This window comes from Dromiciops gliroides, chromosome 1, assembly GCF_019393635.1.
Source record: "Dromiciops gliroides isolate mDroGli1 chromosome 1, mDroGli1.pri, whole genome shotgun sequence".
Taxonomy (NCBI): Eukaryota; Metazoa; Chordata; class Mammalia; order Microbiotheria; family Microbiotheriidae; genus Dromiciops; species Dromiciops gliroides.
In genome coordinates, this window is record NC_057861.1 from 54464034 (window position 1) to 54488122 (window position 24089).

Sequence of the window (24089 nt, forward strand, 5' to 3'; positions counted from 1 at the left end):
CTTCCCCAAGGGGAAAGTCACCTCCTTGGAGCCAGGGCCAACATCCACAGGGGATCCTCAATAATGAATTGATGGGGGGGGGGCAGCTAGGTGGCGCAGTGGATAGAACACCGGCCCTGGAGTCAGGAGGACCTGAGTTCAAATCCAGCCTCAGACACTTAACACTTACTAGCTGTGTGACCCTGGACAACTCACTTAACCCCAATTACCTCACTTTAAAAAAAAAAATGAATTGACTGATAATGCCTTGCATTTGCAAAAATGTTTTTCCACTGGGGACTGCAGAATCACTAAGCTAGAGCTGGAGATGATGAGTCTTTGAGCTCATTTAGTCTAATGCATCATTTTGCAGAGGGGGAAACTGAGGCCAAGAAAAGGGAAGTGATTTTGTCAGGAAAAGCCCACATTCAGAGGCAGGTACTAGGCTCTTTCTAGCCCCTCCCCCAACCCTACCACACCCCTATGGGGGAGGCAGGAAGAAACACTATTGTCCTCATCTGACACATAAGGAAACCCAGAGGAACAGGCTTACTTACCCAAGGTCACAAACGGGGCTGGACTCTAGGACTTCGAAGAAAGTATTAAGAATTCCTACTGGAGAAATGACAAAGGAGGAGGTAAAGCTGGGTCCAGTTCACTGAGAGGAAGGATGCCTGCTCTGGCCAGGAGGCTCAGCACCTGCAGTTTGGCTCTGCGGAACCTTCCCATTTCTTATTCATGACCCTGTTTGAAAAAGGAAATTTTCAGGCAGTGGAAGGGAAAGTCATGGCCAGTTGGGGAGAGAGAGGGGGAGATGCCTTACTTGCCTGTGAATAAGCCTTGTCTTTGGTGCCAGGGGTTTGGGGGATCACTCATTGGTGGCTGCCCTGGATAGGGAGAGGGTCCCAGAGGCAGGCAACCCTTCCCTGCGTGCCCCTAATGGTAGGCCACCTGGCCAAGTGCAGAAGAGGTGGGTGGAGGGTCAGGCTCTGATGCTTCCCTCTCTGAGGGAAAAACATCCTGTTGGAGGCTGGTGGGATGGTGTTCCCCCAAACTGGAACATTCCAGAACTTTTCATATACCACAGAATGTCAAACCTAGAGTAGATGTTAGAATATATAATATTAAATCTGGAAGGGCCCTTAGAACCCAGAATGTCAGAACTGGGAGGGCCCTCAGAACATGGAATGTCAGAGCTAGCAAGGAGAACACAGAATGTTATAGAATTTTAAAATAATATTGCCCAACTTTCTCATTTTAGATAGAGCAACTGAGGCTCAGAGATAGAAAATTTGATGTAGGTTATCAAGAAAATTAATGGCAGATGAGATACCACAAGCCTCCCTGGCTGGGTTTTGCAGAGTGTTGCATCTCATCCCCAAACAGCAATCCAGATTGAGAAGGACCCTGGACCAGGAGTAAGCAGATTAAGGTTTACGTTAGGTCTCTGCCACTAACTTTTGTGTGACCTTGGGCAAGTCCCATAACCTCTCTGGGTCTAAGAGTCTCCATCTGTCAGTTGAAGGAGCCGACTAATGATCTCTAAGGTCCCTTCCAGCTCTAACATTCTAAAATTATTAATTTGGAACAAGGGGCAGCTGATCCCAAAGTGCCTGGCAGGGGAACCACAGAAGCTGTGGCCTATTTTTTTTAACTAAAAATTCTCCTCATGCCCCTCCTGGCCCGAAATGTTTAACTCTTTCCTTGTCACTTGAGTGGAAAGCTATCAGGGAAAAGGAGAGGGAAGGAGGGAGAGAGGGAGAGAGGGAGAGAGGGAGAGAGAGAGAGAGAGAGAGAGAGAGAGGGAGAGAGAGAGAGAGAGAGAGAGAGGGAGAGAGAGAGAGAGAGAGAGGGAGAGAGAGAGAGAGAGAGAGAGAGAGAGAGAGAGAGAGAGAGAGAGAGAGGATAGAGAGGTCAGCAGGAGGCTGAGTTCTGGGGCCATGCCATAGCTCTTGGCTGGAAGGCCAGATGTCCAGGTTTCTGGCTCCCAGACAAACTGCTGATTAGCCTTGGGCAAAGTATGATGCCACAAAAAGAGCCCCCGGGCTAGGAGTCAGGACACCTGGGTCCCAGTCCTGGTTCTGCACTAACTTGGCTACGTGACCTTGGGGAAATGAATTCCATTTTAATGATCTCAATTTCCTCATTTATAAATAATATATATAAATAAAGTGGTCAAATTAGACCAGGTGTCAAGAAACAGGTACTGCTAACTACATACTTAGAAAACCACAAATCCACATTTTCTATGCTATACTGTATTTTTTTTTAATCTGTTAGACATTTCCCAATTACATTTTCATCTGGTTCAGACTATACTCTTTTGGAGCAACAAGCCATACACAGGCCCATAAGTTTGATACATCTGGATGATATCAGAGGTACTCCCCCCACCCCCAGCTTTTACATTGTGGGGTTTTTTTGTTTGCTTTGTTTTGTTTTGCAGGCAATGGGGTTAAGTGACCTGCCCAGGGTCACACAGCTAGTAAGTGTCAAGTGACTGAGACAGGATTTGAACTCAGGTCCTCCTGAATCCAGGGCCGGTGCTTTAACCACTGCACCATCTAGCTTCCCCTACGTTGTGTTTTAAGGCCCCTTCCAGTTTGACAGTCTGGGTTCTAAGGACTGACCTCTCGCTTGATATTTTCTGTTGTATGTTTCAAGGGGCCTCTGAATTCTGTATCTCTCCGGTTAAGGGCCCTCCCAGCTCTGACATCCTATGTTCTAAGGGCCCTCCCAGCTCTGACCTTCTGAGTTCTACATTCTCCATTCTTTTAAAATTCAGGGAGTCTCTCATCCTAAACTGCTGCTCAAATATGAACTCTCATTTCCATGTCCTGAAGAACCTAGACAAAGGAGGGTGGAGAAGGGGCCCCAGGCTGGGCATGGAGACGATGAAGAAGGTCCACCGTAAGCGAGGCTGATTTGGGGTGCCAGAGACAGACAGTCCATGTTCTCAATGATGACAAACAGGCTAGGATGTTCTAGGACAGAGTGACCTGGAAGAAGGGAAGTGAGGCAGGGACAGATCCCAAGGACCTGGAAACGCTCTCCACCCAGCAGGGCTGGGGAGGAATGCACTAAGCTGTCGCCCTCCCGGCTGTCCCTTCTGGCACTGGGCTCTGGAGTCCCCAAGGGAAGGGGTTTGGGTTTGTTTGCTTGGGGCTTTGAAAATGCTCTCAGCTTTCTGGAAAGACCTACTTGAACCTGAGCACCATGTCCCACAGGCATTTCAAACTCAACTTGTCTAAAACACAACCCTCCAAACCCTCAGCTCTTCCCTCCTTCCTTTCCCCCCCTTTTAAGGGTACCACCTTCCCGACACTGACCAGGGCCTGCCATCTCAGCATCCTCCTTACTCTCCCTCTCCCCGTCTTATCCAGGGTGTTGCCAGGTCCCACCATTCCCACATCTCCCATATGCATCCTCTTCTCACCACTCATACAGCAGTGCTGTCGTCCAGGCCCTATTCACCTGCTGCCTGGACTACCACAATGGCCTCCCAATTGGCCTCCCTGCCTTTAGCCTCTCCCCTTCCTAATCCATCCTCCACTCTTCCTGCCATCTTCCTAAAGCACAGGTCTGACTAGATCATTCTCCTACTCAATAAACTCCACCGGCCTCTCTTGACTCTAGGAAAAAAATAGAAGTTTCTCTGTTTGGCATTGAAGGCCTTCCACAAACTAGCCTCTGTCTAAGGGGCCGGAGCAGCTGTGCTTCACTTTCTAGATTTGACTATGATGCCTCTGTGGGGGTACCCTATTTCCCTTTGCCCTGTGCTTTTCACCTTCCCTGATTAGAACGGAGGCTCCATGAGGGTAGGGCTGTCTTTCTTTCTGTTTGTACTTGAATCACCGGCACGTACCACCACAGTGCCTGGCACAGAGTAAGCACCGATTAACCGACATCATATACCTCTCCTCTTGCCACACTGGCCAAACTGAGCTTCCTAGAGTTCTGCAAACACAGCAATCCATCTCCCACCTCCACACTTTTGTCCCAGCTTACTCCCTTGCTCAAAACACATCCCTCTTAGCCGCTGCCTCTTAGAACCCCTAGTTTCCTTCCAAGCTCTATACAAAGCCTTTCCTGATTGCTCCAAGATGCTGGAGTCCAACTCTGCATTTTATCTTGTGCTTATCTATGGGGCAGCTAGGTGGTACAGTTGACAGAGTACTGGACCAGGAGTCAGGAAGACCTGAGTTCAAATCTGACCCCTGACATTTAATAGCAGTGTGACCCTGGGCAAGTTACTTGACCTCTGTGTGCCTCAATTTCCTCATCTGTAAAATATGGGTCATAATAGCACCTAACTCCACGGTCATTGTGAAGATCAAATAAGATAACAGTGCCTGGCACATACTACATAAATGTTAGCTGATGATGATGTACAATGTTGTCTCACCCCACAGAATTCCTCTGTATCTTCAATGCCCAACCTAGTGCCTGGCACAGAATAGTTGCTTCATTTTTGAGGGCTGTTATAGATGGGGTTATTAATGTTATGACTCCAGATAGGGGTCTCTGGATTTTCTCTGTGCTATGTGTTAGCCTAAAACCCAATGGGAAGATCACAGGGTTTGAGGCTGAAAGCTAGCCTCTAGCCTACTTTACAGAGAAAGAAACTGAAATCCAGTTTCCAGAGAGAGCAAGGGACTTGACTAAGGTCACACAGATTAGTGACAGAGGCAGAATTTGAACCCAGATCTTTTGGTTCCAAACCCAGTGGAGAAGAGGGTCTCAGTCCTGACTGCAATTTAGTGACTGTGAGTTCTTTTGTTTGTTTTGTTTTGGAGGCAATTGGGGTTAAATGACTTGCCCAGGGGCAGCTAGATGGTGCAGTGGATAGAGCACCGGCCCTGGATTCAGGAGGACCTGAGTTCAAATCCGGCCTCAGACACTTAACACTTACTAGCTGTGTGACCCTGGGCAAGTCACTTAACCCCAATTGCCTCACCAAAAAAAAAAAAAATTTTTTAATGACTTGCCCAGGGTCACACAGCTAGTAAGTGTCTGAAGATAGATTTAAACTCAAGTCCTCCTGGCTGGTGTTCTATCCACTGTGCCCACTAGCTGCCCCTGACTCTGAGTTCTTGAATCATTATTTCATGTTGAGCTTTGGTTTCCCAGTCTACACAACATGCCTGTCGGTCGCCAACATTCCTCATTCCCTCTAATGCCTCAGAGTACATGTTTGTCTTTGAAAGGAAGACCTGGGATCGAAAACTTCAACATTTATCAAGGGCCTGATGGGTTCCAGGTACCATGCCAGGCATGGAGAATACTAAGACAGATATGAAGACTGCCTGTCCTCACAGAGCACACATTTAATTGGTAAAGACAGCAAGTGAGAATCTGCACTGAAATCTATTGCTGGTGTGACCCTGGGTAAGTAATTTTACCTCCCGAGGCCTCAGTTCCCTCATTCTTTTTTTTTCCTTTTTTTGGTGAGGCAATTGGGGTTAAGTGACTTGCCCAGGGTCACACAGCTAGTGTCAAGTGTCTGAGGCTGGATTTGAACTCAGGTCCTCCTGAATCCAGGACTGGTGCTCTATCCACTGTGCCATCTAGCTGCCCCTCTCCCTCATTCTTAAAATGAGAGGTTGGACTAAATGACCTCCGAGGTCCCTTCCAGCTATGGGTACTGTATAAGCATGTAGAAAATAGGTAAAAATAGGAACAAGGTGATGGGGATGGAGAGGGAGGAAGAACAGATCTCCCATTTATCATGTCACTCCTTACATGCTTTCAATTCAATGTACACTTATTAAGCACCTACTATGTTTTGAGTATGGTGCCTTACATGCAGTAGGTGCTTAATTTTGCATTTTGCTTTTTATTTAAATTTTCTTTTCAATCAACAAAAACCTACTGTCTCTCCCTCCCGCCCTTGTTGAGAAAGAGAAAAACCAAACCCGCATTACCAGCGCGTCTAGTGAGGCAAAACCAAGTCCTGCATCATTGAGTCCAAAAGAAAATGAACGGCTTAATCTGCCCCCTGAGTCCATCATCCACTCTCTCTCGGGAGGAGGTAGGTAGATGTTTTCATCCTGAGTCCTCTGGAATCACGGCTGGTCGTTGCTGCTCCCTTAAGACTCACCTCGTCTCTCTCTAAACTAGCTCCTTTCAAGCCAGTCATCGAGGTGCTTAAATTCCATCTGCCCCAAGTAAAATGGGAACAATAATAACATCTTCTTTCCAGGATTGTTGTAGAGATAAATGAGATGATATATGTGAACTAATCATAACAATGATGATAGCTAGCATTCACATAATGCTTTAAGCTTTGCATATATATTATCTCTGGGTTTTTTTTGTTTTTTTTTTTGCGGGGCAATTGGGGTTAAGTGACTTGCCCAGGGTCACACAGCTAGTAAGTGTTAAGTATCTGAGGCTGGATCGGAACTCAGGCACTCCTGAATCCAGGGCCAGTGCTCTGGGCCATCTAGCTGCCCCTATATTATCTCTTTCGATCCTCATAAAATGCTGGGAGGGAGGTGCTATCATTATCCCCACTTTACAGATGAGGAAACTGAAGCAAGCGGAGGTAAAATGATTTCCTTGAGTTAGTGTCTGAGGTGGGATTTGAACGGAACTCGGGATCCTGATTCCGAGTACAGTGGTCTAGCTATCGTGCCTCCCAGCTCCTCTAGGTCTCTCTTGCAAACCTTAAACTATAATATCAGTGTTAGCTATTAGCATGATTATTATCATCATCATCTTTTTGGTAGCCTCTCCGGGGCCTAGCAGGGGACTCTGGAAACAGCAGGTGCTCCGAAAAGTTTCTCTTATCAACTGATTGGTGGAAGACAAGGGGCAGGCCCATGCCCTGGCAAGGAGGGAAAGGAATGGGACTGGGGAAGGTTCTTTATTGATCCCAAACTGGCCAGAAGACGAGTGTGTTTCAAGGGCAGAGCCCAGCCCTGGCAGTTCATCTTTATGCATGATCAGCTGCAGAGAAAGCCAGGGAGGGGTCAGTGCTGCAGGGAGAATAACCTGCCGGGCAGGAGGCCGGGGCATCGGGCCTCCGGGGAGCTCGGCCCCAGCTTGGCTTCTGAGCTTTCTTGGACCAAAACCCCAGGCTCCCTGGCCTGGCTAGTAATCTCTGCTTATCCAGGCTTCTCAGCTGCAGGAAGAATTTCCTTCCTATTCTGTCCAGGAAGGAATGAGCTAAGAGAGGAAGAAGCAGACAGCCCAGCCTTTATCCCAGCTCCAAGCAACGCTCCCATTTCCCTCCATCCCAAAGGGCTCTGACGAATGGCCAGGTAAGAAAAGCTCAAAGGGGACAGGAGTATTCATTAAGCACCTACTATATGCCACGTACTATATTAAGCAATTTATAAGCATTATCTCATTTGATCTTCAAAACAATTTTGTGGGGTGGGTGCTTGAGGAAAACTGAGGCAGACAGGAAGTGAAGTGACTTGTCCAGGGACACACAGCTAGTAAATGTCTAAGGCTGGATTTGAACTCAGGTCTTCCTGATTCTAGGCCCAGCACTCTCTACTGCACCACCTAGCGGCCTCTACCAGGCATGCATTCCATGAGTATCTGGGTATGAACTGCCCACCCTCCTACCTGGCTGGAAATAAGGAGAACTGGAGACTCCCAAGTCTGTCGGAGGGTAGCCTGTCCCCACTGCCAGACACTGAGCTCAGTGGCCACCTCCCACTGACTGTCCTTTCAGTCCTTGTTCAAACAAGCACCACCCACATGTCGAAGATGCTTTCCAGATTACAAGGTGCTTTGCTCACAACAGACAGTGCTGAGGTAGAATGGTGCAGGTCTTAACTATACCCATTTCACAGATAAAAAAACAACAACTGAGGATCAGGATCCATGGAGCCATTTGCCCAAGATCATCTAAAGGCTGGTAAATGGTAAAATCCAGGTCTCCTGAATCCAAGTTCAAGGCTCTTTCTTTAGACCACATTTACTTATGAAAGAGACTTGAAGATGTGTATTGCACCTCCTGGGGGAGCGGAGAATGTCTCTGGGAGAAGCATCTTGCCTTTCTGGCTCTCTCTGGAGATTGTGTCCCCTCTCCCTTTCTTTCTGTCCCTCTTGGCCTGTGGTCTCATGCTCCTTGGGCTGTCCTTGTCATCATTTTAGCCCTTCTCTGCGAGCTGATCACATCTGCCTGCACCCCCCCAGGGGACCCTGGACAGCGACATCCTCCTGCCTCTCCCTAATGCAATGGGACAGAGGGAGCTCAGGGAGCTGAATGCTGCTAACACAGATGGCCTTGCTGGGACAGCTCCAGGCAGCAGGGACCCCTTTCTTCCCTCAGGATCGGGGATCGGATCGGGGAGGAGAAGGAAGAGAAGGGGGCAGGCAGGGAGGAGGAGGCTAATTGAAATCCAGGAGGGCCTGGCCTCCTTTCCTCTTCCTTTGGCCTGACACAGATGCTTCCTTACTGCTACATCCATATCTCTAATCTTTCCCCCACCAATCCCTGCTCCATCTTCATAAAGCCTGCCTTGGATGATGTCTCTCCCTTGCTCAAAAATCTCCCATACCTCCAGGGGTCTCCCATTGCCCACAGGAAGGGACCTTAGAGATGATCTAATTCATGGGCTCTAAACCAAGAAGGGCTCTGTGGATATATTTAAGGGGATCTGTGAACCCACACAGGAAAAAAAAATCTATCTTTATTTCAATATATAGATTTCCTTTGCAATACTATGTATTTTAAAACTTAATTCTAAGAAGAGGTACACAGTGTCAAAACTAGACCAGACTGCCAAAATGGTCCTCAGCACAACAATAACAACAAAAGGTTAAGAGCCTTTGATCTGAGAAACCCTCGTCATTTCATAGATGAGGAAATTGAGGCAGGGAGGGAGGAATTATTTATCCAAGGTCACACAGCTACTAAAAAGCAAAACTGGGGATCTGGCCTCGGGTCCTCTGACTCCAAGCCTGACATTCTGCCCGCTCTACCATAGTGCCCCAGCTTGTCAGCCTGGGCATCCCAGACCCTCCATGCTTTGTCTAGTCCCCCTCTGCTCCCTTACTCTTCCCAGTATGGGCCCTTCATTCAAGGTCTTCTCACTCCCCCAAGAACATGTCACCGGGGCTTTTTTTGCCTCAGAACCTTTGCTTGAATTTATCTCCTTTGTCTGGAATGCCATCTCTACTCTTCTTTCTTAAATAAATTTTTCCCAATGAACAAATATTTTTTTCTTCCCCCTCTCTCTCCCCTATTAAAAGAAAAAAAGAAAACTCACTCTAACAGATGCATATTCTAAAAGCAAAACAAATTCTTGCACTGGCAATGTCCAAGAATATGTCTGATTCTGCACCTGGGGGCCATCAGCTCTCTGCCGGCCATCAGTGGCCTCTCCCTCTTCCAGATGCCTCTTATCTACACCTCTCATTAGATACTGAACAGAAAAGAGCCCTGGCTTGGGAATTCTCTCTAGGGTCTATTATATCCTGTGTCTCAGCCTAGGACAGTAGGAAGACCAGTGGGATGGACATCACGGGCTCCGGGTATGAGTTCTGCCTCTGCCATTTACTGGCTGGAGGAAGGAGGAGAGGCATGGCGATGGGCAAAATACCCATTTATAAAATGGGTATAACAACACTGCCATGACCTGTGTCTTAGGGTTGTCCTAAAAAAGTGCTTTTTGTAAAATGAAAAGTGCTCTGGAAGTGAGAGCTATGATTCAAGCATCACCTTCCACATGAAACCCCTTCTGATCCCTGAGTTGATAGCCTCTCCCTCCCCAAACTACTGTCTATTTATTTTGCATATCCTCCCCTCTCCCCTTCCCTCCCTGTCCCCCCCTCCTTCCTTTCCCCTCTTTCTCTATCTCTCCCCTCATGAGCCTGGGCAAGTCACTTAATCTCTGTTTGCCTCAGTCTCCTCAACCGTAGAAAGGGGATCATAATAGTACCTACCTCCCAGGGTTGTTGTAAGAAACAAATAAGATAATAATTGAAAAGTACTTAGCAGTGCTTGGCACATAGTAGGCACTTAATGAATGTTTGTTTTTCTTCCTTCCTTTCTCCCTTCTCTGCTTCCCTCCCTCCTTTCCTTCTTTCCCTCTCTCCTTCCTTCCTCCCTCCCTTCTTTCCTTCCTTCCATCCTTCCATCCTTCCTTCCTTCCTTCCATCCTTCCAGCTGAGAAGCTGGACAATGTCCAGAGGAGGGTGACCAAGCAGACTCTAGGCAAACCTTGAAGGACTGTCTCAATATCGGCTCTGATGATCGTGCCTCCATTTCCCTGCAGGGCTGGCCTGAGCAGAAGGGGCAGAAGAGGAGGCGCTAAGAAATCCCCGCCCGCCACCACTGAGCTCCTTTGCTATCTAGACTTATTCTTTGGCATCCTTCCAAGTTCCTCATTCAAATCCAAATACCCTTGGGAGGTGTCACCCCCCAAGGCATGATGGGCTGAGAACTCGGCAGATCCTTCTGACAGCAGGTTCTAGGGCAAGGTCAGGCAGGAAGAGGACTGTGAGCATGGAGGAGAGAAGATTACAGAAGGTTCCGAGGGGTTCAGACTGGGAGACCGGGGCCCCACCAGAGACAAGCAAACATGGGCTTCGGTTTTCCTCGGCTTGCCAGGGGCCAGGATTCCTCAAGGGTTGCATTGCCAAGTGATCGGCTGTTTTACCCATCCACATTCAAAGGAAACTAGGGATTCCTAGAGGCGGAGGCGATGAGGGAGTGTATTTCCAGGCATGGAGAATATGAGAAACAACAGAGAGACCAGGATGGCAGGGCCAAAGGGTGTACAAAAGAAAGAGATGTGTTATAGCCTTCATGCCTCTCTTCTATGAAGGACAGGAGAATGAAACACACACAAAACCATTAAATATTAGTGGTTGAGTCCATGCTCAAACACTTCCTGTCTGGGTGACAATCATCACAGCAATAAGGACAGTTAACATCCCGAGCCTCCATTTCCCCGTTTATAAAATGAGAAGAATAATCCTTGCACTTGCCTACCTGGCAAGATTGTTCAGAGGAAAGTGCTTTGCACACCTGGAATCGCTCTGTATGGTGTCAGAGCTGGAAGGGATAGGTTTCATGTTGCTTCTGACCAATGATTTCATTGATCTATTTCCTCGTAGGGAAAACGCCTTCCACCATTGTCGTTGTTCGGTTGTGCCCAACTCTTTGTGACCCCATTTGGGATTTTCTTGGCAAAGATACCCGAGTGGTTTTGCCATTGCCTCCTCCAGCTCATTTTACAGATGAGGAGATTAAGGCAAATAGGGTTACGTGTGACTTGCCTAGGGTCACACAGCGAGGGAGTGTCTGAGGCCTCCACCAAGCAAATAAGTGACTCCCTTGGAATTTACAGACACAGAGAATTGCCTGGGGGACGTCTGAGAGGTTAAGGGACTTGCCCAGCTTCTGGTGGCTAGCGTATGTAAGAGGCAGGATCTGAACCCAGGATCTGAACCCAGTTACTCCCAGAACCACATGCTATCCTCCATGCCTCACTGACAACTGGCAGGGACCACAGGACCGTAGAATGTTACAGCAGAAAAGGACCTGGCTAGAAGGAGACTTAGAGAGATCTTCCAGTTCAAATCCCCAACCCCCATTTTACAGATGAGAAAACTGAGACTCAGGGGAAGAGAAATCGGGAAGGCCCAAGTGTGACCCAGATTCCCTGGTATTCAGTAAGACAGCTTGGAGCATTACTACCTACTGCTCCAAATCTCTCCCTGCCTCACCTGCCCTTTTTCTCCCTCTGCCTTTAAGCCCCAATTTGGGGGATGCGAGTTTCAGGGGCAAAGGGATTGATGCCTTGGTTGCCCTGGATTCCCAACCCCTTCGGGCTTTAATGTTACAGCAACTCATTAAGTGCTTAATTAGCTACCAAGGAACCTAATTTAAGCATCTTAACCCCTAGCATACCACCCAACCCACTTTCTACAGCCTCTGCTGTGTCAGGAGCCTGGGGGCCATCCCCAGGAAGCCGGGAACTCTAGCCCTGATACCCACTCTATTCCCAACTCAAGAACTTCTTCAAGTCTATGAATATCTCATCTAAAAAGTGCTGGGGGGGCAGCTAGGTGGCGCAGTGGATAGAGCACCGGCCCTGGAGTCAGGAGTACCTGAGTTCAAATCAGGCCTCAGACACTTAACACTTACTAGCTCTGTGACCCTGGGCAAGTCACTTAACCCCAATTGCCTCACTAAAAAAAAAAAAATAATAATGACAGACCTTCAAAGCACTTCCCGCTGCCATTATTGCCCCTGGTTGGGGCAGTAGCTATTCCCCCCATTTTACAGATGAGGAAACTGAGGCAAAGGAGGAAGCAGCTGCAGCATACCGGAGAGATCCCAAGATTTGGAGTCAGAGGGTGTGCTGCTTACTAGCTGTATGATCTTGGACAAAGTTCACCTCTCTGGGCCTCAGTTTCCTCGTTTGTAAAATGGGTTGGACTAGAACAAAGCCTTTTAAACTGGGGGTCTTGACCCCATATGGGGTTGTGTGACTGAATGTGGGGGTTGTGAAAAATTTGGCAGTAAATGTTTGATTTGTATACCCATTTTATATACCTATATTCCAGGGGTTGAGTAAAAATTTCTTGGGTGGAAAAAGTTTAAGAAGCCCTGACCGAGAGGCAGCTAGGTGGCACAGTAGATAGAGCACCAGCCCTGGATTCAGGAGGACCTGAGTTCAAATCCAGCCTCAGACACTTAACAATTACTAGCTGTGTGACCCTAGGCAAGTCACTTAACCCCAATTGCCTCACCAAAAAAAAAAAAAAAAAGAAGCCCTGACCAAGAGCAGAGATGTCAAACACACCACCAGTCCTCAACAATCCTCACTGCAGCAGGAACCAGATTAAAGTGTAATTGGGAGGGGCAGCCAGGTAGTCCAGTGGATAGAGCACTGGCCCTGGAGTCAGAAGGACCTGAGTTCAAATTCGACCTCAGACACTAGCTATGTGACCCTGGGCAAGTCACTTAACCCCTGTTTGCCTCACCCCTCCCAAAAAAGCAATTGGGAGATATTTAACAAAATAAATAAAATATAATGGGACATAGATAAGATTAATATGTGGTTTTCTAAGTGTACATGCTGCTTGATCCTTATGTACAGTTTGACACCATGGACTAGATGGCTTCTAAAATCCTTCTGTGATATCAGTTCAAATTCTGGCTGCTCCTGACTAGCCGTATGTCTTTGGACAAGTCACTTGACCTCTGTGAGACTCTATCTCCTCATCTATAAAATGAAAGGGTTGGACTCAAATGACCCCTATGCTCCCTTCTGGCTCTAAATCTTATGATTTGTCCAGTGAGTCAGCGCTGAGAATTAAACCTTGGACTCCTAGCCTAGCATCCATTCTACTACCCTGACAGACAAGCCAGGGATGACTCTGGCTCCCATGTTCTCCTGGAGGATGAGTTTAGGACAACAAGCCTTGATGCTGAGCCACTGCTGAGGCTCCTGTGAAATCCTGGGACACCCATGAGGAAGGGGCCTCAAGCTGGGTTGATAAATGAAGGTGTGTGGGGTGCCTAGGGCCAGAGCCAGCCTGGACGCGGTCTGAAAGCTGCACCCCCATGTGTGACTGTCCCCTGCAATCACTGAGCCTCCAGTGACTGGCTAATCCCCAAATATGAGAAGAGAATTTCCTGGTATGAAAAATCAGTGAATTTGTATAAAGCCATATTGAAAAGTACCTCTCATTACACTCCCTCTGATTCCTCAGCTGTGTCCCAGACAGCTGCCTGCCTCTGATCCCAGCTCCAATGTGCCCTCCCAAAGGATGCAACACAGTACAATGAATGAGTGAAAAGCATTTATTAAGTGCTTACTGCATGCCAAGATGTGGGGATGTGAATGCAAACTGAGACAGGCCCTGTCCTCAGTGCTTATATTCAAGTCAGAGGAGCTGACTTCTAATCCTGCCTCTTCAACCTATAGGACATTGGACAAATTACTACCCCTCTCAGGGACTCAGTTTCTTCTTCTTCTTTTTTGGTGGGGTAGTGAGGGTTAAGTGACTTGGCCAGGGTCACACAGCTAGTAAGTGTCTAGTGTCTGAGTCTGAATTTGAACTCAGGTCCTTCTGAATCCAGGGCCAGTGCTTTATCCACTGCACCACCTAGCTGCTCCAGACTCAGCTTCTTCTTTAGTAAAATGGTCTCTGAGCTTCCTTCCTGTTCTAATTCCTATGATCCTAATATGGGCCCCTCTCTTGGCCAGAAGGCCAGGGTGACCTGATCAAAGCAGATGGATGCTGCATCCCAAGCCTCTACTTACCAGGACAGAGACCTTATAACTCAACCTAGTCCCTGGAGGCAAGAGAAGGAGGGGGAGAGGGAAAGAAATGGGGGAAATGCCTAGAGTGGGAACAATGATCGGCCCCGCCACCCCCAACTGGCTATCTCACCTCTTCACTGCATTGGGAGCTTGACACCCTCCCCACCCTTGACCTAACCTACCTCACAAACCCCAGTCTCCCATTGTTCCCCCACAGGTAGGCAGGAGTAGCTCTTTGCTGACACTCCGACTCCTCCCCTGGGCCCCCCAACCCAAAATATCTGAGAACCGAAGGATCAAGAGCTGGAGAGAACCTTAGCCCTTATCTATTATCAAGGGCTGGAAAGGATCTTAAAGATGGAGGCTGGCTCAAGACCTGGAGTCAGGAAGGTGGGAGTTTGAATCCTATTTCTGATGCTTCCTAGCTCTGTGACTCTGGGCAGTCCCCTTAACCTCTCCTCATCTGCAAAATGGGAATAATCATCCTAGCACCTACCTCCCAAATGAGATAACATATTGCAGCTCTTTGCAAAATCTTAAAGCAATACATTAACAGCAGCTATTAAAGATTGCCTGGTTCGGGGTGGCTAGGTGGCAGGGCACCGGCCCTGGATTCAGGAGAACCTGAGTTCAAATCCGGCCTCAGACACTTGACACTTACTGTGTGACCCTGGGCAAGTCACTTAACCCCCATTGCCCCGCCAAAAAAAAAAAAAAAAAAAGATTGCCTGGTTCAACCTCCTTGTTTTCCAAATAAGGAAACTGAGTCCCAGAGAAAGGAAATGAAAGAGGTCACAAAGATCGTGAGTAGGAGAGCTGAGATTCGAACTCAGGTTCTGACTCTAGATCCTGCCCTTTTTCCGGGAAGCTTCCCCTGAAACCGGCCCTTCCAGACCCCAGAGACCCCTCAATTTAGCACTTAACCTTAGACTTTTAACACTCCCTCATTTCAGATGAACATAGCTTAGCATCTGACTCTCTGAGGACATCATCTCTTGTCTTCTGACCATTGCCTAGCACAGGGGAGGATAGGACAAATTGTGGTTGTTCCACAAAGACTTGTTGAATGATTTACACACCACCCCCCCCACATACACACACCCATTTCCCTTGGGAGCTACTTTTTGGTTTGCTCTTGAGCCTGGCCCAGCCCACATCTCTCCATTCCTCATTCCTCCATTCCCCCATCCCCCATCCCAGTACTCCTCACCCCTGATCCTGGCTCCTAGTAGGGGATGAACTCAGTCTCAAATGCTGAAGGGTAACGAGAGCTGGAGAGAGGAGCTAATAGAACTCACCAGGAAGGGAAAGGTGTTCCTCAAGATTCCTCCCTGACCTCCCTCAGGGCCTGTGTGTCCCTGGCACAGTCCCATGGTTGGTTGGTTGGTTGGTTTGATGGGGAGTGAAGGACAGTGCAGACTCTGCACCCCCACTACCTACAGCTTGCTGCCAGGCGGCCCCAGCCTCCCACCCCAGCACACCAGAACAGCTAAGCTCATGGGAAACCCTTTCTAGTTTCCGGAACAAGAGTTCCAAGCTTCCACCTTGCCCTCTTGTATGGCTCAGGTTCTCTCCTGGAAGGTGGGCAGTAAGAGAGGGGCAGGAACCGCCCCCCCCATCCCTAACTGGTTCTTTAGAGGAAAATCCTCAAAACCTCAATGGGGACTATTCCCTAAGGCCCAGGAGAAATCCATCCCCTGCCCTAACACACAGTTGGAATGGGTGCAAAAGGCCACAGGAGGGTTGGCCCTGCTGAGACTTTAACCCAAAGTTTCAAGTGGGGGGATCAATCAAAAATAATGGTAGGAGGAAAAGGAAGAGAGAAGGGAGGCGGGCAGAGGGGGATGCGGACCCTCTGCACCCAAGCATGCAGATGGGTACACTCCCCAAACAGGGAGGTGGCCCCACAGACATCTCAGCACCACCACAAACATTACAGCTCCAGGTTTTCTTGGGGGATTCTCCCGCTTACCTGGGGGGAAGGGGGAGGGGGAGAAGAGGGAGCAGCTTAGGGGATGGCAAAGCAAAAGGGACAAGGAAAGGTGGGGTGGTGTAGGGAAGTGGGCTACCCCAGGCAAATAAGGGAGGTAGGGGGAGAGGTGTGGACGGGGAATAAGGAAGAGTCGGAGAAGGAGCCCCGAGAAGGGGAGAGAACTATGAGACTGGCCGGCCGGGCTCCCTGTCTCTGTGCCCAGAGCCCACCCTGGCACCTGGGAACTGAAGAAGGCATGCTGACACTCCAGACACCTGGACAGGAAGTCGGAGGCGAGGGTGCAGCTTTCCCATTCCGAGGCTGGTGCCTGGACCTCCCCACCCAGTTCGGACCAGGGACGCAGGCGCGGGCACTTAGCACCCCGGGCACGGAGTGGTGGGCACTGGCGCTGCTGAAAGGAGGGAGGGAATGGAGGGGAAGGAGGGAGAAGGGGAGCACCTGTAGGGCTCCCGGCCCCCCACCCCAAGCTGGGGCTCGGCTCACTCACCTCGGCTGCTCCTCCGCGTGCCTGCCGCGGCTGCCCCCGGCTCCCTGCAGCCCGGGCTGGGGGCGGGGACGGAGGAGCCGGAGCAGGAGCCCGAGCCCGAGCAGAAGCCCGCTGCCACCGCTGCCACCGCTGCCGCCGCCTCCTCCCCCCACCCCGGCCCCGCCGCGCGCCGCGCGCTGCCGTGCGCCCGCCTCCCCCGCGCGCCCCGAGCCGCCTGCCAGCCTGCCCGCCCGCGGTCTCGGTCTGCGGAGCCCAACTCCGCTGCCGGGGCCGGCGCGGGGCGGGGGCCTGGGGAGGGGGGGACGGGGGGAGCGGCGCGCGCGGGCTGCTGCGGCAGGGAACCACGGGGAGGGCCCGGCCCGGCCCCGGGAGCCGACCCGAGCCCTCGAGGCCCTGGGCAGCCGGGCTGGCAGACTCCCCACCTGTGTCCGGCCGGCCCCCACGCGTGCGTGCGCGCGCCTCCCACGCAGAGCCCCGGGCTAGAGCGGGGACCGACCCTCCTCGGGGCAGAGCCGGGCGGAGGGCGGGGGTGTGCGTGTGTGTGCGTGTGTGTGCGTGTGTGTGTGTGTGTGTGTGTGTGTGTGTGTGTGTGTGCGGGTGTGCGCGTGCTGGTCCGCGGGTGAGTGTGTCGGGGGCATTGGTGTGCCTGCGCTGCGCACACTTGTTAATGCGGTGCGGGGCTGCTGCCGCCCGGGGGTCTGGCATGCAGTACGTGTCACCGCATGTGTGAGTGTGCATTGCGTGTGTGTGCCCGCACACAGTGCAGAGTGAGGGTGCAGATGCTTGGGCGGCTGATTGTGAGCGTGGCGGTGAGCGTTTGTGCATTGCGTGAGTCCGGGCATTGTATGCCTGATTCCTCTTGTATACTCACGTAGGTCCGTCTTGTCTCACCCAAAAGCGTGTAAGCTATTCGAGGGCAGAGAGCGGAGGCTCTTCTTCCTGCCTGCCCCGCAGCGCCTAGCACCGTGCCTGACTCGGAGAGGCTCCCTAAACGCCGGCTGGACGGGATTGTTGAATACGGGGCTAGAGAGAGGGGCATATCCTAACATCAACAATGGACATTTATGAAAAGCCAAATTGACAAGAGTTCCTCGCTGGCACCCCACCTCCCTCAGTCACCCTCGCTGGGTCCCAGGTAGACCACGTCTACCTTGCCCGCCCCCCCCCTCCTCCTGATTCTGCCAGGGCATATGCCCCAGGGGAAAGGTTCTAGGGGAAAAACTCCTTTAATGCCTGTGGCATTGAGGGAGGGGATCCTCCTTGAAAGTCTTTGGGTGGTAGGAGTGGGGCTTTTTCAGTCATTAGTGCTCAGCTCTGGGCTTGGTTCTGCGCTATGCATGGGGGGAGGGGGGAGAAATGCAAAGTTTAGTAAGAATTAGGTCCCCCACCTTCGTGAAGTTCATGGTCTAGTAGATGGGTGCTTACTGAGGGAGGTTCCTTGTGAGAAGGAAGGATAGGAATAAGCGTTCATTAAGCTGCTAATTAGTGCTAGGCACTGTGCTAAGTGCTTTCCAAATCTCTCTGTGGAGTCCCCACAGCCATCCTCAAGGGAGACCTCGTTATGGAGAAGGGGACCACCTTCTCCATAATATCACCCACAAGCAACAGCTGCTGGCCCATTGCCAGCAATGCTCAGCTAAGTCCTGCTTCTGACCACAGCCATTTTCCAGGGAGACAATTCCTGTGGACAAGGAGCCAGCCATCCTCACCAACTGACAACCAACAGCCTCCCACAGGGAAGGTGAGCCAGCCTAGCTGAATCAGCAAGGCCCCCCCCAGGGAAAGACAGGAGACAGTGAACCCTGGGAAGGTCAAACCACCACTACTTGACCACTGTCCTCCCCCCACCACCCCTCACCGTGATGGAGAAAGCCCAGGACCCTGAACCCCAGAGCCTTGGGACTGGCAAAGCTTTCAGCAGTGTCAAATGGTTCACTGTCAGAAACTGATATGATCTTATCAGAGGAAATGACATTACAGAAAAGGCATTAGCATCTGCTTTGTGGCTATACCACACCTAAGGCTGGACCTGGGGACTTCTCCATCTGAAACCTTCCATGTGTGTTGTCTCCCGCTTTGAGAACAGGGATGAGCTTACTTTTCTATTTATATCTCTAGTGCTTTGCATTTAATAAGCACTTAATAAATGGCTCATTCATTCATTCATGGAGGAATGAGGGAGGGAACAGTTGGAATGGGTGAGGGCTGACTTTATTGTGTCACCCATATAGGGGGCTGGTATCCCAGCTGGTTGGGGAGGGGAATGGTTGGGGGATCACATCATAGGGTCTGGTTTGGGGGATTCTGGAATGTGGATTGAAATTTTAACCAGTTTTTGCTTTTCTGTCTCATGAGCCCTAATCTCTGAAGGGGCTCCGGAGAAAAAAAAAATGCATCCTGCCAGACACCCCTAGGGAGAGCCCAGTAATGAGTCAGTTAGTTTAGGCTCATTCCTTCCTTCTTTTCAGTCTTAGAAGGTCCCAGAATCATAGATTAAGAGCTCTAAGGGACCTCGGAGGTTGTGCAGTTCAACTCACTCATTGTACAGAAGAGGAAACCGGGTCCAGTGGGGCAAGTCCTGGCCTAGGAATGAAGAGAACACGTCTTCTCCTATTATCTTTGCCTCCAAACTCCTGAGCGATTCTAGGTAGGTTACTTTTCTTCCCTGGTCTTTCATTTCTTCCTCTATAAGGTGAGAAGGTTGGAAAGAATAACCCTCTCCACTTGTCACATTTCTTATTCCACGGTCTCTGCCACAGTGTCCTTCCTAAGGCACCTTCTAACTCTGACATTTTCTCTTGTTTGTTCTAAGGCCCCTCCCTCTGGCTCCAACATTCTCTTATACAGTCCAAGGACTTGGCTCAGCCAAAAGCGGGGGCAGTCATGCCACCCGGAGTGCCTGGGCCTGGGAAGTGGGTCCCGATGGCTGGCTTCCTAATTAGCATCTTTGTGAATGATCATGGGTGGGAATCAACAGCCGGTGCCTTACTCTCCAGGTTATTGCCAACTGAGGAACCCAGACAGCAGAGGAGGAGGTGAGAGCCAACAAGCGACAGGGGCTGGGGTGGAGGAGGCGGGTGTTCAGAGGCCCGAGAGCTGGGTAGAGGCATCGAATCTTGTCAGGCCAGGACAGGGGGCCGGCTGCCTTAACCACCCTAAGACCAGGGAGCAGAAGAAGCAGATCTAAAGTGAAACAGCAGGGGCAGTTAGGTGGCACAGTGGATAAAGCATGGGCCCTGGAGTCAGGAGGACCTGAGTTCAAATCCGACCTCAGACACTTGACACTTACTAGCTGTGACCCTGGGCAAGTCACTTAACCCTAATTGCCTCACCACCCCCCCACAAAAAAAAGTGAAACAGCAGCTAGAAGGAAGAGTTGGGTGAAATGGGGAGGGTCTGAAAAGATATCTCATTGTATCTTCACAACTGCAGAGGCAGGCAGGTTATGACATCCCAGGGTCATACAGCTACTACTTGTTTGAGGCTGGATTTAAACTCAAGTCTCCCTGACTCCAGGTCCAGAGCTCTATCCAAGTCTGCCACCTGTCTGCCTCTTACACTGGTCTTTGGGGCCCTGTAAATTTGGGGGCTCTTCTACTTACCGTAGTCTGAGAGCACCCCAGGTTTAGAAGTCGTAGACCCTCAGAACGTCCAGGCTGGGAGGAACCTTCAAGTATATAGAATGTTAGTGTTCGAAGGAAGCCAGGAAATCCTCTAATTCAACACTCTCGTTTTACAGGGGAGGGGAAACTGAGGCCTGGAAGGTAAAAGTGACTTTTCCCAAGGTCATCCAGTTCCTCAGTGGTAGATTCAGAAATAGAATCCCAGGGTTTCAGATGCCCAGGCCTAGGCTTGTCTCACTAGACCAGGCATCCTGGCACAATAATGAAAAGGGGGAGCACAGGCCAGGAGCAATTAGGTGAGTAACTCCCATCGGAGCCTCAGCCACTGACTAATCATCAGAGAAGGGGCCACGTGGGTACCTGGTTGTCATGGAAATGAACCACCTGTAATTTGGGGGTGGGAGCATGGGGGAGGGAGCAGGGAAGAGGCTAGGACTGAACAGGCCCAGAGGCCGTTGTCAAGGTGATGGCCTACCTGGGCACATCTCACCCTGGGAGGTGAGGGAGATCCCCTGGGGAGGGAGTGGGGAAGGATGAGATAGACAGAATGAAGGCATGGAGGAGGGAAGAGAAAGGGAATGGAATAGCTGGTGAGGGTGGGTGTTCCCTTCACCCCTGACATGAGTCTGAGTGGCATTCCGTTCCCTTCCCCAACAAGTTCTGCTGGAGGAATGGAGAATTGAAATGAATTGAGCTCAAATCTTCTTGGGGCAAAACAGGGAAGGGAGTGTGGGTAATGAAGGAGGAAGAGGACGGACAGGGAGAACGGCTTATCTACCTCTGCACCAATTCTGACAAAAACCAATCCGAGCCCTACTGCGGACTGACTGCTGCCAGAGTCATTATTTCCTAATAATTGTTTCTATAATTAAAAGCCCTGTATGCCTCCTCTCCCTAATAGAAGCTCTTGGATGGGGGGGGGAGGGAGGAGGAGGAGGAGGAAGCAGATCAGAGGCCACCATTGACATCCTCTCTCTGTCCTTCAAGGCTCAGCCAGAATGTTGCCACCTCCTGGAAGTCTTCTTTGGCCAGATTAACTTTCTGAGCCTTCTCCTTCTGAGCTTCTACAACCCTGTCTACACCATTCATTTAACCCTGATGACACAGGGCTTGCAGTTATAGCTCCTACTTTTTTTTTTTTTTGGTGGTGTGTGTGTGTGTGTGTGTGTGTGAATCTGGTCTCCCACCTCCATGAGTAGGGATAGCCATGTTTTTGATTGACTAGCCATTGATCACAGAGCCGGAGAAGGTTGTTGCTAAAGAAGAGGGTGAAGGAAGGAATAGGAGTAGGAGATGGGAGTAGAGGAAGGAGGACGCAGGGACTCTTGGCTTCTTGCTTTAGTGCCCCTGCCCCAGACTTTAGGTCCCTGATAACTGGGGAGGAGGGAAGAGACTGTAGAATCTCCATTCCTAGGCACGGCAGCACCTTAGATGATGCCTGTGAAAGTACTTTCAGACCTGCTCAGGACCCCATCTGGAACATTCTGGGAATCACATTTTGGGAAGGACCTTGACCAGATCTCACTGCATGTAGAGGATGGTGAAGGGACTGCAAACCAAGTCAAGAAAGAAATGGCTGAAGGAATTAGGGATGATTAGTCTAGAAAGGACAAGGCTCAGGAGAATATGATTTTGAGACGATAGGACTATGTGACCTTGGGCAAGTCACAACCTCATGAGGAAATGAGGACTGGATGGTTTCTAGGGTCCCTTCTAGCTGCAATGAGGCAGCTAGGTGGTGCAATGGTTGGACTTAGAGTCAGGAGGATCTGAGTTCAAATCCAACCTCAGACATTTATCAGCCATGTGACCCTGGGCAAGTCACTTAACTGTTTTATGCCTCAGTTTCCTCATATCTAAGATGGGGATGATATCTACCTCCCAGGATTGTTTTGAGGCCCCAATGAGTTAGTATTTATAAATTGCATTGCAAACCTGAAAAACACTATAAAAATGCTAGCTTTTATTATTGCTAATAAATAGATGATCCTATGACCTGGGTTCAAATTCTGACTCTACCATTTACTGTCTCTGTGATCTTGACCTTTCTGGGTTTTAGTTTCCTAAATCTGTAATACAAAGAGGTCAGATGATATGTCTGTTGTGTTCCCTTATTATTCTAAATATATGGTCCTCTGATTCTATCCTCAATTATCAGAAGGGCTGTAATAAGGAAGAAGAATTAGCCTTGTTCTGCCCTCCTGGGCCAAGCAGAATCCTTGTTCTGCTTGGCCTGGGAAGGCAGAATGAGAAGCAGTGGGAGGAAACTGTAAAAGGGCAGAATTTCCAAGTTAATTGCTTGGAAATGTCCAAATATTAAATTCCAAATATTATACAATACTATTAATAAAATATTATATAAATATTAATATACCAAATGCCTATTAAAATGTCCAAAGGGGAAATGGGTTATCTTTTTTGAAATGGGGATTCCTGCCTTGCTAGAAGTGTTCCAAAGGGCTAGGATAGCCATTTGTCAGAGATGATTGAGACGATTCCTGTGAAGGTATGGGATGGACTAGCTGACCTCTGAGGTTCCTTCCAAATCTAAGGTAATGGTCCAGTCTCCGCCCCATCAGTGTTCTTTGGGGTTCTTGAGTTAACACTCCGGTCTTTCTAAAGATGTCCAGAACTAAATGCCGTACTCCAGATGGTACCTGAACTGGGCAAAGGGCAGCAGGACTATCAATCACCTTCCTCCTTCTGAATGTTGTGCCTCTCTCTATGGGGCCCAAGATGGTTTTAGCTTTGTGTTCTAGGGACATTGAGATCCAGAGTCCTCACGTAGATTGGGACAAGCAGATTGGGGATCAAAGTGCATTTAGCAGTCCAGCAGGGCTGAGGTGCTGGAGAAGGGAGGGTTGGGAGGGAAGACCGGTGTGTCCCCATTCCTAAGGGGACACTGACCCCTTCTGGCCCAGAGCAGGATGGCAAGCAAGTAGGTCCTAAGGTGGGGTGAGTCCTGGGCTGGGGATGGGGTGGGGAGAACGAGAGGGAGAGGGGGAGAGGGAGATAGAGAGAGAATCAGTGGTCTCTGGAACCAGTCACAGGCTCTGGGAAGCAAGTATTCAGAATCCATCCAAATTCCTCATCATCAATGAGAAGTGGGTTTCTTTCTGCCAAGGACTGGCCTGCTTAGATGAATGGCTGGGCAGTTGTTTATAATATTGAAGCAGCAGGGGGCTGCTAGGTGGCACAGTGGATAAAGCACCGGCCCTGGATTCAGGAGGACCTGAGTTCAAATCCAGCCTCAGACACTTGATATTTACTAACTGTGTGATCCTGGGCAAGTCACTTAACCCCAATTGCCTCACCAAAAAAAATACATATATATTGAAGCGGCAAGGGGCCATAGAGACAATCCCGGGTTGTCTTCTCTTCTCCTTCTACACTACTTCATTTGGTGGCCTCATGAGCTCCTATCATTTATATACTAATGATTCTCAAATCTACCTATCTTGCCCTAACCTCTCTGCTGACTCCCAGCTGCCCATTGGACATCTCAAACTAGATGTTCCAGAAACATCTTAAGTTCACCAGGTCTCAAACATTATCTTTCCCCCACCCTTAAACCCTCCACTCTCCCTAACTTAACTCTTCCTGCTGAGGGTACCATCCTCCTTCCAGTCCCCCAGGCTCACAACCTAGGGGCCATCCTCTGCTCCTCACCCTCTGACACAAGGCCTGTTGATTTAATCTTCATAACATCCACCCCTTCCTCTCCTCTGACATAGCCACCAGCCTGGGACAGGCCCTTATGCCCT

General features: G+C 49.8%; 1 protein-coding gene and 1 long non-coding RNA gene across 8 annotated transcripts in view; one reads left to right on the forward strand and one right to left on the reverse strand.

Annotated features, from left to right (window-relative positions):
- Positions 1–20611, reverse strand: part of LINGO3 (leucine rich repeat and Ig domain containing 3) — a 41510-nt gene extending 20899 nt beyond the window's left edge. Inside the window, exons 1-3 of one of the 7 annotated variants that reach the window (XM_043975669.1) lie at positions 20305–20611; positions 17574–17725; positions 537–723 (exon numbers count right to left, since the gene is read on the reverse strand). The gene's annotated coding sequence lies outside the window, so the exon portion shown is untranslated. Of the gene's footprint in view, positions 1–536; positions 724–16702; positions 16889–17573; positions 17794–19239; positions 19332–20304 lie in introns of those variants that run through there. The other 6 variants (XM_043975670.1, XM_043975671.1, XM_043975668.1 and 3 more) reach the window with 6 other exon arrangements.
- Positions 17706–19293, forward strand: LOC122734680. Its single transcript, XR_006354071.1, has 3 exons — positions 17706–17837; positions 18373–18443; positions 19171–19293. It is a non-coding gene; the product is annotated as an uncharacterized LOC122734680 (long non-coding RNA).
- Positions 20612–24089: the final 3478 nt, after the last annotated feature.